Genomic DNA, 13,677 nt, shown 5'->3' with positions numbered 1-13,677 from the left:
CCGGAGAGCATCGTACCTTCAGTCTTTAGCGTCTTTTGTGGTCTACATCCTAGCAGAAGGCTTTTCCACTCTGTCTGGCAAGGAAAACCTGCGGGAGCACAGAAAGCATCTCCCATCGTGTTCTGGACGTTGCACGGAGGTCTGCCAAGTGTTTGCCATAAAGAAAAGAAAATCTGTCCAAAACAGCTTCTTATCGAATATTCATGTGATTGGAAAAGTCAGGAAAGTGGTAAGGTACTGTTTTCTATCAGTTGGCAAGCTGCGCACACAATCCCAGTGTTGTACGGCTTCCTTCTTCACCTTTCCGATGCTGCCGCTCTCTCCGGCTCCCGGAGCCGAAGAAGCGGCTTCTTCGCGCAAAGACGATTGTACCGCTCACAGTGCTCTCTTAGCGCGGCTTCTGCCGAAAGAAGCCCGGGAGCGGCGCTTAGCTCCGGAGAGCATCGTACCTTCGCCTTTAGCGTCTTTTGTGGTCTACATCCTAGCAGAAAGCTTTTCCACTCTGTCTGGCAAGGAAAACCTGCGCGACCACAGAAAACATCTCCCATCGTGTTCTGCACGTTGCACGGAGGTCGGCCAAGTGTTTGGCATAAAGAAAAGAAAATCTGTCCAAAACAGCTTCTTATCGAATATTCATGTGATTGGAAAAGTCAGGAAAGTGGTAATGTACTGTTTTCTATCAGTTGGCAAGCTGCGCACACAATCCCAGTGTTGTACAGCTTCCTTCTTCACCTTTCCGATGCTGCCGCTCTCTCCGGCTCCCGGAGCCGAAGAAGCGGCTTCTTCGCGCAAAGACGATTGTACCGCTCACAGTGCTCTCTTAGCGCGGCTTCTGCCGAAAGAAGCCCGGGAGCGGCGCTTAGCTCCGGGGAGCATCGTACCTTCGCCTTTAGCGTCTTTTGTGGTCTACATCCTAGCAGAAAGCTTTTCCACTCTGTCTGGCAAGGAAAACCTGCGCGAGCACAGAAAACATCTCCCATCGTGTTCTGGACGTTGCACGGAGATCTGCCAAGTGTTTGGCATAAAGAAAAGAAAATCTGTCCAAAACAGCTTCTTATCGAATATTCATGTGATTGGAAAAGTCAGGAAAGTGGTACTGTACTGTTTTCTATCAGTTGGCAAGCTGCGCACACAATCCCAGTGTTGTACAGCTTCCTTCTTCACCTTTCCGATGCTGCCGCTCTCTCCGGCTCCCGGAGCCGAAGAAGCGGCTTCTTCGCGCAAAGACGATTCTACCGCTCACAGTGCTCTCTTAGCGCGGCTTCTGCCGAAAGAAGCCCGGGAGCGGCGCTTAGCTCCCGAGAGCATCGTACCTTCGCTTTTAGCGTCTTTTGTGGTCTACATCCTAGCAGAAAGCTTTCCCACTCTGTTTGGCAAGGAAAACCTGCGCGAGCACAGAAAACATCTCCCATCGTGTTCTGGACGTTGCACGGAGGTCTGCCAAGTGTTTGGCATAAAGAAAAGAAAATCTGTCCAAAACAGCTTCTTATCGAATATTCATGTGATTGGAAAAGTCAGGAAAGTGGTAATGTACTGTTTTCTATCAGTTGGCAAGCTGCGCACACAATCCCAGTGTTGTACAGCTTCCTTCTTCACCTTTCCGATGCTGCCGCTCTCTCCGGCTCCCGGAGCCGAAGAAGCGGCTTCTTCGCGCAAAGACGATTGTACCGCTCACAGTGCTCTCTTAGCGCGGCTTCTGCCGAAAGAAGCCCGGGAGCGGCGCTTAGCTCCGGAGAGCATCGTACCTTCGCCTTTAGCGTCTTTTGTGGTCTACATCCTAGCAGAAAGCTTTTCCACTCTGTCTGGCAAGGAAAACCTGCGCGAGCACAGAAAACATCTCCCATCGTGTTCTGGACGTTGCACGGAGGTCTGCCAAGTGTTTGCCATAAAGAAAAGAAAATCTGTCCAAAACAGCTTCTTATCGAATATTCATGTGATTGGAAAAGTCAGGAAAGTGGTACTGTACTGTTTTCTATCAGTTGGCAAGCTGCGCACACAATCCCAGTGTTGTACAGCTTCCTTCTTCACCTTTCCGATGCTGCCGCTCTCTCCGGCTCCCGGAGCCGAAGAAGCGGCTTCTTCGCGCAAAGACGATTGTACCGCTCACAGTGCTCTCTTAGCGCCGCTTCTGCCGAAAGAAGCCCGGGAGCGGCGCTTAGCCCCGGAGAGCATCGTACCTTCAGTCTTTAGCGTCTTTTGTGGTCTACATCCTAGCAGAAGGCTTTTCCACTCTGTCTGGCAAGGAAAACCTGCGCGACCACAGAAAACATCTCCCATTGTGTTCTGCACGTTGCACGGAGGTCTGCCAAGTGTTTGGCATAAAGAAAAGAAAATCTGTCCAAAACAGCTTCTTATCGAATATTCATGTGATTGGAAAAGTCAGGAAAGTGGTAATGTACTGTTTTCTATCAGTTGGCAAGCTGCGCACACAATCCCAGTGTTGTACAGCTTCCTTCTTCACCTTTCCGATGCTGCCGCTCTCTCCGGCTCCCGGAGCCGAAGAAGCGGCTTCTTCGCGCAAAGACGATTGTACCGCTCACAGTGCTCTCTTAGCGCGGCTTCTGCCGAAAGAAGCCCGGGAGCGGCGCTTAGCTCCGGAGAGCATCGTACGTGCGTCTTTAGCGTCTTTTGTGGTCTACATCCTAGCAGAAGGCTTTTCCACTCTGTCTGGCAAGGAAAACCTGCGCGAGCACAGAAAACATCTCCCATCGTGTTCTGGACGTTGCACGGAGATCTGCCAAGTGTTTGCCATAAAGAAAAGAAAATCTGTCCAAAACAGCTTCTTATCGAATATTCATGTGATTGGAAAAGTCAGGAAAGTGGTAATGTACTGTTTTCTATCAGTTGGCGAGCTGCGCACACAATCCCAGTGTTGTACAGCTTCCTTCTTCACCTTTCCGATGCTACCGCTCTCTCCGGCTGGCGGACGCGAAGAAGCGGCTTCTTCGCGCAAAGACGATTGTACCGCTCACAGTGCTCTCTTAGCGCGGCTTCTGCCGAAAGAAGCCCGGGAGCGGCGCTTAGCTCCGGAGAGCATCGTAACTGCGTCTTTAGCGTCTTTTGTGGTCTACATCCTAGCAGAAGGCTTTTCCACTCTGTCTGGCAAGGAAAACCTGCGCGAGCACTGAAAACATCTCCCATCGTGTTCTGCACGTTGCACGGAGGTCTGCCAAGTGTTTGCCATAAAGAAAAGAAAATCTGTCCAAAACAGCTTCTTATCGAATATTCATGTGATTGGAAAAGTCAGGAAAGTGGTACTGTACTCTTTTCTATCAGTTGGCAAGCTGCGCACACAACCCCAGTGTTGTACAGCTTCCTTCTTCACCTTTGCGGTGCTGCCGCTCTCTCCGGCTCCCGGAGCCGAAGAAGCGGCTTCTTCGCGCAAAGACGATTGTACCGCTCACAGTGCTCTCTTAGCGCGGCTTCTGCCGAAAGAAGCCCGGGAGCGGCGCTTAACTCCGGAGAGCATCGTACCTTCGTCTTTAGCGTCTTTTGTGGTCAACGTCCTAACAGAAGGCTTTACCACTCTGTCTGGCAAGGAAAACCTGCGGGAGCACAGAAAACATCTCCCATCGTGTTCTGGACGTTGCACGGAGGTCTGCCAAGTGTTCGACAAGAAGAAAAGAGAAGTGGTCCAAAACAGTTTCTTATCGAATATTCATGTGATTAGAAAAGTCAGGAAAGTGTTAATGTACTGTTTTCTGTCAGTTGGCAAGCTGCGCACACAATCCCAGTGTTGTACAGCTTCCTTCTTCACCTTTCCGATGCTGCCGCTCTCTCCGGCTCCCGGAGCCGAAGAAGCGGCTTCTTCGCGCAAAGACGATTGTACCGCTCACAGTGCTCTCTTAGCGCGGCTTCTGCCGAAAGAAGCCCGGGAGCGGCGCTTAGCTCCGGAGAGCATCGTACCTTCAGTCTTTAGCGTCTTTTGTGGTCTACATCCTAGCAGAAGGCTTTTCCACTCTGTCTGGCAAGGAAAACCTGCGGGAGCACAGAAAGCATCTCCCATCGTGTTCTGGACGTTGCACGGAGGTCTGCCAAGTGTTTGCCATAAAGAAAAGAAAATCTGTCCAAAACAGCTTCTTATCGAATATTCATGTGATTGGAAAAGTCAGGAAAGTGGTAAGGTACTGTTTTCTATCAGTTGGCAAGCTGCGCACACAATCCCAGTGTTGTACGGCTTCCTTCTTCACCTTTCCGATGCTGCCGCTCTTTCCGGCTCCCGGAGCCGAAGAAGCGGCTTCTTCGCGCAAAGACGATTGTACCGCTCACAGTGCTCTCTTAGCGCGGCTTCTGCCGAAAGAAGCCCGGGAGCGGCGCTTAGCTCCGGAGAGCATCGTACCTTCGTCTTTAGCGTCTTTTGTGGTCTACATCCTAGCAGAAGGCTTTTCCACTCTGTCTGGCAAGGAAAACCTGCGCGACCACAGAAAACATCTCCCATCGTGTTCTGGACGTTGCACGGAGGTCTGCCAAGTGTTTGCCATAAAGAAAAGAAAATCTGTCCAAAACAGCTTCTTATCGAATATTCATGTGATTGGAAAAGTCAGGAAAGTGGTAAGGTACTGTTTTCTATCAGTTGGCAAGCTGCGCACACAATCCCAGTGTTGTACGGCTTCCTTCTTCACCTTTCCGAAGGTGCCGCTCTCTCCGGCTCCCGGAGCCGAAGAAGCGGCTTCTTCGCGCAAAGACGATTGTACCGCTCACAGTGCTCTCTTAGCGCGGCTTCTGCCGAAAGAAGCCCGGGAGCGGCGCTTAGCTCCGGAGAGCATCGTACGTGCGTCTTTAGCGTCTTTTGTGGTCTACATCCTAGCAGAAAGCTTTTCCACTCTGTCTGGCAAGGAAAACCTGCGCGACCACAGAAAACATCTCCCATCGTGTTCTGCACGTTGCACGGAGGTCTGCCAAGTGTTTGGCATAAAGAAAAGAAAATCTGTCCAAAACAGCTTCTTATCGAATATTCATGTGATTGGAAAAGTCAGGAAAGTGGTAAGGTACTGTTTTCTATCAGTTGGCAAGCTGCGCACACAATCCCAGTGTTGTACGGCTTCCTTCTTCACCTTTCCGATGCTGCCGCTCTCTCCGGCTCCCGGAGCCGAAGAAGCGGCTTCTTCGCGCAAAGACGATTGTACCGCTCACAGTGCTCTCTTAGCGCGGCTTCTGCCGAAAGAAGCCCGGGAGCGGCGCTTAGCTCCGGAGAGCGTCGTACATGCGTCTTTAACGTCTTTTGTGGTCTACATCCTAGCAGAAGGCTTTTCCAATCTGTCTGGCAAGGAAAACCTGCGCGACCACAGAAAACATCTCCCATCATGTTCTGCACGTTGCACGGAGGTCTGCCAAGTGTTTGCCATAAAGAAAAGAAAATCTGTCCAAAACAGCTTCTTATCGAATATTCATGTGATTGGAAAAGTCAGGAAAGTGGTAAGGTACTGTTTTCTATCAGTTGGCAAGCTGCGCACACAATCCCAGTGTTGTACGGCTTCCTTCTTCACCTTTCCGATGCTGCCGCTCTCTCCGGCTCCCGGAGCCGAAGAAGCGGCTTCTTCGCGCAAAGACGATTGTACCGCTCACAGTGCTCTCTTAGCGCGGCTTCTGCCGAAAGAAGCCCGGGAGCGGCGCTTAGCTCCGGAGAGCATCGTACCTTCAGTCTTTAGCGTCTTTTGTGGTCTACATCCTAGAAGAAGGATTTTCCACTCTGTCTGGCAAGGAAAACCTGCGCGACCACAGAAAACATCTCCCATCGTGTTCTGGACGTTGCACGGAGGTCTGCCAAGTGTTTGGCATAAAGAAAAGAAAATCTGTCCAAAACAGCTTCTTATTGAATATTCATGTGATTGGAAAAGTCAGGAATGTGGTAATGTACTGTTTTCTATCAGTTGGCAAGCTGCGCACACAATCCCAGTGTTGTACAGCTTCCTTCTTCACCTTTCCGATGCTGCCGCTCTCTCCGGCTCCCGGAGCCGAAGAAGCGGCTTCTTCGCGCAAAGACGATTGTACCGCTCACAGTGCTCTCTTAGCGCGGCTTCTGCCGAAAGAAGCCCGGGAGCGGCGCTTAGCTCCGGAGAGCATCGTACCTTCGCCTTTAGCGTCTTTTGTGGTCTACATCCTAGCAGAAAGCTTTTCCACTCTGCCTGGCAAGGAAAACCTGCGCGAGCACAGAAAACATCTCCCATCGTGTTCTGGACGTTGCACGGAGGTCGGCCAAGTGTTTGGCATAAAGAAAAGAAAATCTGTCCAAAACAGCTTCTTATCGAATATTCATGTGATTGGAAAAGTCAGGAAAGTGGTAATGTACTGTTTTCTATCAGTTGGCAAGCTGCGCACACACAATCCCAGTGTTGTACAGCTTCCTTCTTCACCTTTCCGATGCTGCCGCTCTCTCCGGCTCCCGGAGCCGAAGAAGCGGCTTCTTCGCGCAAAGACGATTGTACCGCTCACAGTGCTCTCTTAGCGCGGCTTCTGCCGAAAGAAGCCCGGGAGCGGCGCTTAGCTCCGGAGAGCATCGTACCTTCGCCTTTAGCGTCTTTTGTGGTCTACATCCTAGCAGAAGGCTTTTCCACTCTGTCTGGCAAGGAAAACCTGCGCGAGCACAGAAAACATCTCCCATCGTGTTCTGCACGTTGCACGGAGGTCTGCCAAGTGTTTGCCATAAAGAAAAGAAAATCTGTCCAAAACAGCTTCTTATCGAATATTCATGTGATTGGAAAAGTCAGGAAAGTGGTAAGGTACTGTTTTCTATCAGTTGGCAAGCTGCGCACACAATCCCAGTGTTGTACGGCTTCCTTCTTCACCTTTCCGATGCTGCCGCTCTCTCCGGCTCCCAGAGCCGAAGAAGCGGCTTCTTCGCGCAAAGACGATTGTACCGCTCACAGTGCTCTCTTAGCGCCGCTTCTGCCGAAAGAAGCCCGGGAGCGGCGCTTAGCCCCGGAGAGCATCGTACCTTCAGTCTTTAGCGTCTTTTGTGGTCTACATCCTAGCAGAAGGCTTTTCCACTCTGTCTGGCAAGGAAAACCTGCGCGACCACAGAAAACATCTCCCATTGTGTTCTGCACGTTGCACGGAGGTCTGCCAAGTGTTTGGCATAAAGAAAAGAAAATCTGTCCAAAACAGCTTCTTATCGAATATTCATGTGATTGGAAAAGTCAGGAAAGTGGTAAGGTACTGTTTTCTATCAGTTGGCAAGCTGCGCACACAATCCCAGTGTTGTACAGCTTCCTTCTTCACCTTTCCGATGCTGCCGCTCTCTCCGGCTCCCGGAGCCGAAGAAGCGGCTTCTTCGCGCAAAGACGATTCTACCGCTCACAGTGCTCTCTTAGCGCGGCTTCTGCCGAAAGAAGCCCGGGAGCGGCGCTTAGCTCCGGAGAGCATCGTGCCTTCGCCTTTAGCGTCTTTTGTGGTCTACATCCTAGCAGAAAGCTTTTCCACTCTGTCTGGCAAGGAAAACCTGCGCGAGCACAGAAAACATCTCCCATCGTGTTCTGCACGTTGCACGGAGGTCTGCCAAGTGTTTGCCATAAAGAAAAGAAAATCTGTCCAAAACAGCTTCTTATCGAATATTCATGTGATTGGAAAAGTCAGGAAAGTGGTAATGTACTGTTTTCTATCAGTTGGCAAGCTGCGCACACAATCCCAGTGTTGTACAGCTTCCTTCTTCACCTTTCCGATGCTGCCGCTCTCTCCGGCTCCCGGAGCCGAAGAAGCGGCTTCTTCGCGCAAAGACGATTGTACCGCTCACAGTGCTCTCTTAGCGCGGCTTCTGCCGAAAGAAGCCCGGGAGCGGCGCTTAGCTCCGGAGAGCATCGTACGTGCGTCTTTAGCGTCTTTTGTGGTCTACATCCTAGCAGAAGGCTTTTCCACTCTGTCTGGCAAGGAAAACCTGCGCGAGCACAGAAAACATCTCCCATCGTGTTCTGGACGTTGCACGGAGATCTGCCAAGTGTTTGCCATAAAGAAAAGAAAATCTGTCCAAAACAGCTTCTTATCGAATATTCATGTGATTGGAAAAGTCAGGAAAGTGGTAATGTACTGTTTTCTATCAGTTGGCAAGCTGCGCACACAATCCCAGTGTTGTACAGCTTCCTTCTTCACCTTTCCGATGCTACCGCTCTCTCCGGCTCCCGGAGCCGAAGAAGCGGCTTCTTCGCGCAAAGACGATTCTACCGCTCACAGTGCTCTCTTAGCGCGGCTTCTGCCGAAAGAAGCCCGGGAGCGGCGCTTACCTCCGGAGAGCATCGTAACTGCGTCTTTAGCGTCTTTTGTGGTCTACATCCTAGCAGAAGGCTTTTCCACTCTGTCTGGCAAGGAAAACCTGCGCGAGCACTGAAAACATCTCCCATCGTGTTCTGCACGTTGCACGGAGGTCTGCCAAGTGTTTGGCATAAAGAAAAGAAAATCTGTCCAAAACAGCTTCTTATCGAATATTCATGTGATTGGAAAAGTCAGGAAAGTGGTACTGTACTGTTTTCTATCAGTTGGCAAGCTGCGCACACAACCCCAGTGTTGTACAGCTTCCTTCTTCACCTTTGCGGTGCTGCCGCTCTCTCCGGCTCCCGGAGCCGAAGAAGCGGCTTCTTCGCGCAAAGACGATTGTACCGCTCACAGTGCTCTCTTAGCGCGGCTTCTGCCGAAAGAAGCCCGGGAGCGGCGCTTAACTCCGGAGAGCATCGTACCTTCGTCTTTAGCGTCTTTTGTGGTCAACGTCCTAGCAGAAGGCTTTACCACTCTGTCTGGCAAGGAAAACCTGCGGGAGCACAGAAAACATCTCCCATCGTGTTCTGGACGTTGCACGGAGGTCTGCCAAGTGTTCGACAAGAAGAAAAGAAAAGTGGTCCAAAACAGCTTCTTATCGAATATTCATGTGATTAGAAAAGTCAGGAATGTGGTAATGTACTGTTTTCTGTCAGTTGGCAAGCTGCGCACACAATCCCAGTGTTGTACAGCTTCCTTCTTCACCTTTCCGATGCTGCCGCTCTCTCCGGCTCCCGGAGCCGAAGAAGCGGCTTCTTCGCGCAAAGACGATTGTACCGCTCACAGTGCTCTCTTAGCGCGGCTTCTGCCGAAAGAAGCCCGGGAGCGGCGCTTAGCTCCGGAGAGCATCGTACCTTCGCCTTTAGCGTCTTTTGTGGTCTACATCCTAGCAGAAAGCTTTTCCACTCTGTCTGGCAAGGAAAACCTGCGCGAGCACAGAAAACATCTCCCATCGTGTTCTGGACGTTGCACGGAGATCTGCCAAGTGTTTGGCATAAAGAAAAGAAAATCTGTCCAAAACAGCTTCTTATCGAATATTCATGTGATTGGAAAAGTCAGGAAAGTGGTACTGTACTGTTTTCTATCAGTTGGCAAGCTGCGCACACAATCCCAGTGTTGTACAGCTTCCTTCTTCACCTTTCCGATGCTGCCGCTCTCTCCGGCTCCCGGAGCCGAAGAAGCGGCTTCTTCGCGCAAAGACGATTGTACCGCTCACAGTGCTCTCTTAGCGCGGCTTCTGCCGAAAGAAGCCCGGGAGCGGCGCTTAGCTCCGGAGAGCATCGTACGTGCGTCTTTTGCGTCTTTTGAGGTCTACATCCTAGCACAAGGCTTTTCCACTCTGTCTGGCAAGGAAAACCTGCGCGACCACAGAAAACATCTCCCATCGTGTTCTGCACGTTGCACGGAGGTCTGCCAAGTGTTTGCCATAAAGAAAAGAAAATCTGTCCAAAACAGCTTCTTATCGAATATTCATGTGATTGGAAAAGTCAGGAAAGTGGTAATGTACTGTTTTCTATCAGTTGGCAAGCTGCGCACACAATCCCAGTGTTGTACGGCTTCCTTCTTCACCTTTCCGATGCTGCCGCTCTCTCCGGCTCCCGGAGCCGAAGAAGCGGCTTCTTCGCGCAAAGACGATTGTACCGCTCACAGTGCTCTCTTAGCGCGGCTTCTGCCGAAAGAAGCCCGGGAGCGGCGCTTAGCTCCGGAGAGCATCGTACCTTCAGTCTTTAGCGTCTTTTGTGGTCTACATCCTAGCAGAAGGCTTTTCCACTCTGTCTGGCAAGGAAAACCTGCGGGAGCACAGAAAGCATCTCCCATCGTGTTCTGGACGTTGCACGGAGGTCTGCCAAGTGTTTGGCATAAAGAAAAGAAAATCTGTCCAAAACAGCTTCTTATCGAATATTCATGTGATTGGAAAAGTCAGGAAAGTGGTAAGGTACTGTTTTCTATCAGTTGGCAAGCTGCGCACACAATCCCAGTGTTGTACGGCTTCCTTCTTCACCTTTCCGATGCTGCCGCTCTCTCCGGCTCCCGGAGCCGAAGAAGCGGCTTCTTCGCGCAAAGACGATTCTACCGCTCACAGTGCTCTCTTAGCGCGGCTTCTGCCGAAAGAAGCCCGGGAGTGGCGCTTAGCTCCGGAGAGCATCGTACCTTCGCCTTTAGCGTCTTTTGTGGTCTACATGCTAGCAGAAAGCTTTTCCACTCTGTCTGGCAAGGAAAACCTGCGGGAGCACAGAAAACATCTCCCATCGTGTTCTGCACGTTGCACGGAGGTCTGCCAAGTGTTTGGCATAAAGAAAAGAAAATCTGTCCAAAATAGCTTCTTATCGAATATTCATGTGATTGGAAAAGTCAGGAAAGTGGTAATGTACTGTTTTCTATCAGTTGGCAAGCTGCGCACACAATCCCAGTGTTGTACAGCTTCCTTCTTCACCTTTCCGATGCTGCCGCTCTCTCCGGCTCCCGGAGCCGAAGAAGCGGCTTCTTCGCGCAAAGACGATTGTACCGCTCACAGTGCTCTCTTAGCGCGGCTTCTGCCGAAAGAAGCCCGGGAGCGGCGCTTAGCTCCCGAGAGCATCGTACCTTCGTCTTTAGCGTCTTTTGTGGTCTACATCCTAGCAGAAAGCTTTCCCACTCTGTCTGGCAAGGAAAACCTGCGCGAGCACAGAAAACATCTCCCATCGTGTTCTGCACGTTGCACGGAGGTCGGCCAAGTGTTTGGCATAAAGAAAAGAAAATCTGTCCAAAACAGCTTCTTATCGAATATTCATGTGATTGGAAAAGTCAGGAAAGTGGTAATGTACTGTTTTCTATCAGTTGGCAAGCTGCGCACACAATCCCAGTGTTGTACAGCTTCCTTCTTCACCTTTCCGATGCTGCCGCTCTCTCCGGCTCCCGGAGCCGAAGAAGCGGCTTCTTCGCGCAAAGACGATTGTACCGCTCACAGTGCTCTCTTAGCGCGGCTTCTGCCGAAAGAAGCCCGGGAGCGGCGCTTAGCTCCGGGGAGCATCGTACCTTCGCCTTTAGCGTCTTTTGTGGTCTACATCCTAGCTGAAAGCTTTTCCACTCTGTCTGGCAAGGAAAACCTGCGCGAGCACAGAAAACATCTCCCATCGTGTTCTGGACGTTGCACGGAGATCTGCCAAGTGTTTGGCATAAAGAAAAGAAAATCTGTCCAAAACAGCTTCTTATCGAATATTCATGTGATTGGAAAAGTCAGGAAAGTGGTACTGTACTGTTTTCTATCAGTTGGCAAGCTGCGCACACAATCCCAGTGTTGTACAGCTTCCTTCTTCACCTTTCCGATGCTGCCGCTCTCTCCGGCTCCCGGAGCCGAAGAAGCGGCTTCTTCGCGCAAAGACGATTGTACCGCTCACAGTGCTCTCTTAGCGCGGCTTCTGCCGAAAGAAGCCCGGGAGCGGCGCTTAGCTCCGGAGAGCATCGTACGTGCATCTTTAGCGTCTTTTGTGGTCTACATCCTAGCAGAAGGCTTTTCCACTCTGTCTGGCAAGGAAAACCTGCGCGACCACAGAAAACATCTCCCATCGTGTTCTGCACGTTGCACGGAGGTCTGCCAAGTGTTTGCCATAAAGAAAAGAAAATCTGTCCAAAACAGCTTCTTATCGAATATTCATGTGATTGGAAAAGTCAGGAAAGTGGTAAGGTACTGTTTTCTATCAGTTGGCAAGCTGCGCACACAATCCCAGTGTTGTACAGCTTCCTTCTTCACCTTTCCGATGCTGCCGCTCTCTCCGGCTCCCGGAGCCGAAGAAGCGGCTTCTTCGCGCAAAGACGATTGTACCGCTCACAGTGCTCTCTTAGCGCGGCTTCTGCCGAAAGAAGCCCGGGAGCGGCGCTTAGCTCCGGGGAGCATCGTACCTTCGCCTTTAGCGTCTTTTGTGGTCTACATCCTAGCAGAAAGCTTTCCCACTCTGTCTGGCAAGGAAAACCTGCGCGAGCACAGAAAACATCTCCCATCGTGTTCTGGACGTTGCACGGAGGTCTGCCAAGTGTTTGCCATAAAGAAAAGAAAATCTGTCCAAAACAGCTTCTTATCGAATATTCATGTGATTGGAAAAGTCAGGAAAGTGGTACTGTACTGTTTTCTATCAGTTGGCAAGCTGCGCACACAATCCCAGTGTTGTACACCTTCCTTCTTCACCTTTCCGAAGGTGCCGCTCTCTCCGGCTCCCGGAGCCGAAGAAGCGGCTTCTTCGCGCAAAGACGATTGTACCGCTCACAGTGCTCTCTTAGCGCGGCTTCTGCCGAAAGAAGCCCGGGAGCGGCGCTTAGCTCCGGAGAGCATCGTACGTGCGTCTTTAGCGTCTTTTGTGGTCTACATCCTAGCAGAAGGCTTTTCCACTCTGTCTGGCAAGGAAAACCTGCGCGAGCACAGAAAACATCTCCCATCGTGTTCTGGACGTTGCACGGAGATCTGCCAAGTGTTTGCCATAAAGAAAAGAAAATCTGTCCAAAACAGCTTCTTATCGAATATTCATGTGATTGGAAAAGTCAGGAAAGTGGTAATGTACTGTTTTCTATCAGTTGGCAAGCTGCGCACACAATCCCAGTGTTGTACAGCTTCCTTCTTCACCTTTCCGATGCTACCGCTCTCTCCGGCTCCCGGAGCCGAAGAAGCGGCTTCTTCGCGCAAAGACGATTCTACCGCTCACAGTGCTCTCTTAGCGCGGCTTCTGCCGAAAGAAGCCCGGGAGCGGCGCTTACCTCCGGAGAGCATCGTAACTGCGTCTTTAGCGTCTTTTGTGGTCTACATCCTAGCAGAAGGCTTTTCCACTCTGTCTGGCAAGGAAAACCTGCGCGAGCACTGAAAACATCTCCCATCGTGTTCTGCACGTTGCACGGAGGTCTGCCAAGTGTTTGGCATAAAGAAAAGAAAATCTGTCCAAAACAGCTTCTTATCGAATATTCATGTGATTGGAAAAGTCAGGAAAGTGGTACTGTACTGTTTTCTATCAGTTGGCAAGCTGCGCACACAACCCCAGTGTTGTACAGCTTCCTTCTTCACCTTTGCGGTGCTGCCGCTCTCTCCGGCTCCCGGAGCCGAAGAAGCGGCTTCTTCGCGCAAAGACGATTGTACCGCTCACAGTGCTCTCTTAGCGCGGCTTCTGCCGAAAGAAGCCCGGGAGCGGCGCTTAACTCCGGAGAGCATCGTACCTTCGTCTTTAGCGTCTTTTGTGGTCAACGTCCTAGCAGAAGGCTTTACCACTCTGTCTGGCAAGGAAAACCTGCGGGAGCACAGAAAACATCTCCCATCGTGTTCTGGACGTTGCACGGAGGTCTGCCAAGTGTTCGACAAGAAGAAAAGAAAAGTGGTCCAAAACAGCTTCTTATCGAATATTCATGTGATTAGAAAAGTCAGGAATGTGGTAATGTACTGTTTTCTGTCAGTTGGCAAGCTGCGCACACAATCCCAGT

Source organism: Ammospiza caudacuta, chromosome 7 (assembly GCF_027887145.1).
Source record: "Ammospiza caudacuta isolate bAmmCau1 chromosome 7, bAmmCau1.pri, whole genome shotgun sequence".
NCBI lineage: Eukaryota > Metazoa > Chordata > Aves > Passeriformes > Passerellidae > Ammospiza > Ammospiza caudacuta.
Note: the sequence above shows the minus strand (reverse complement) of the source record.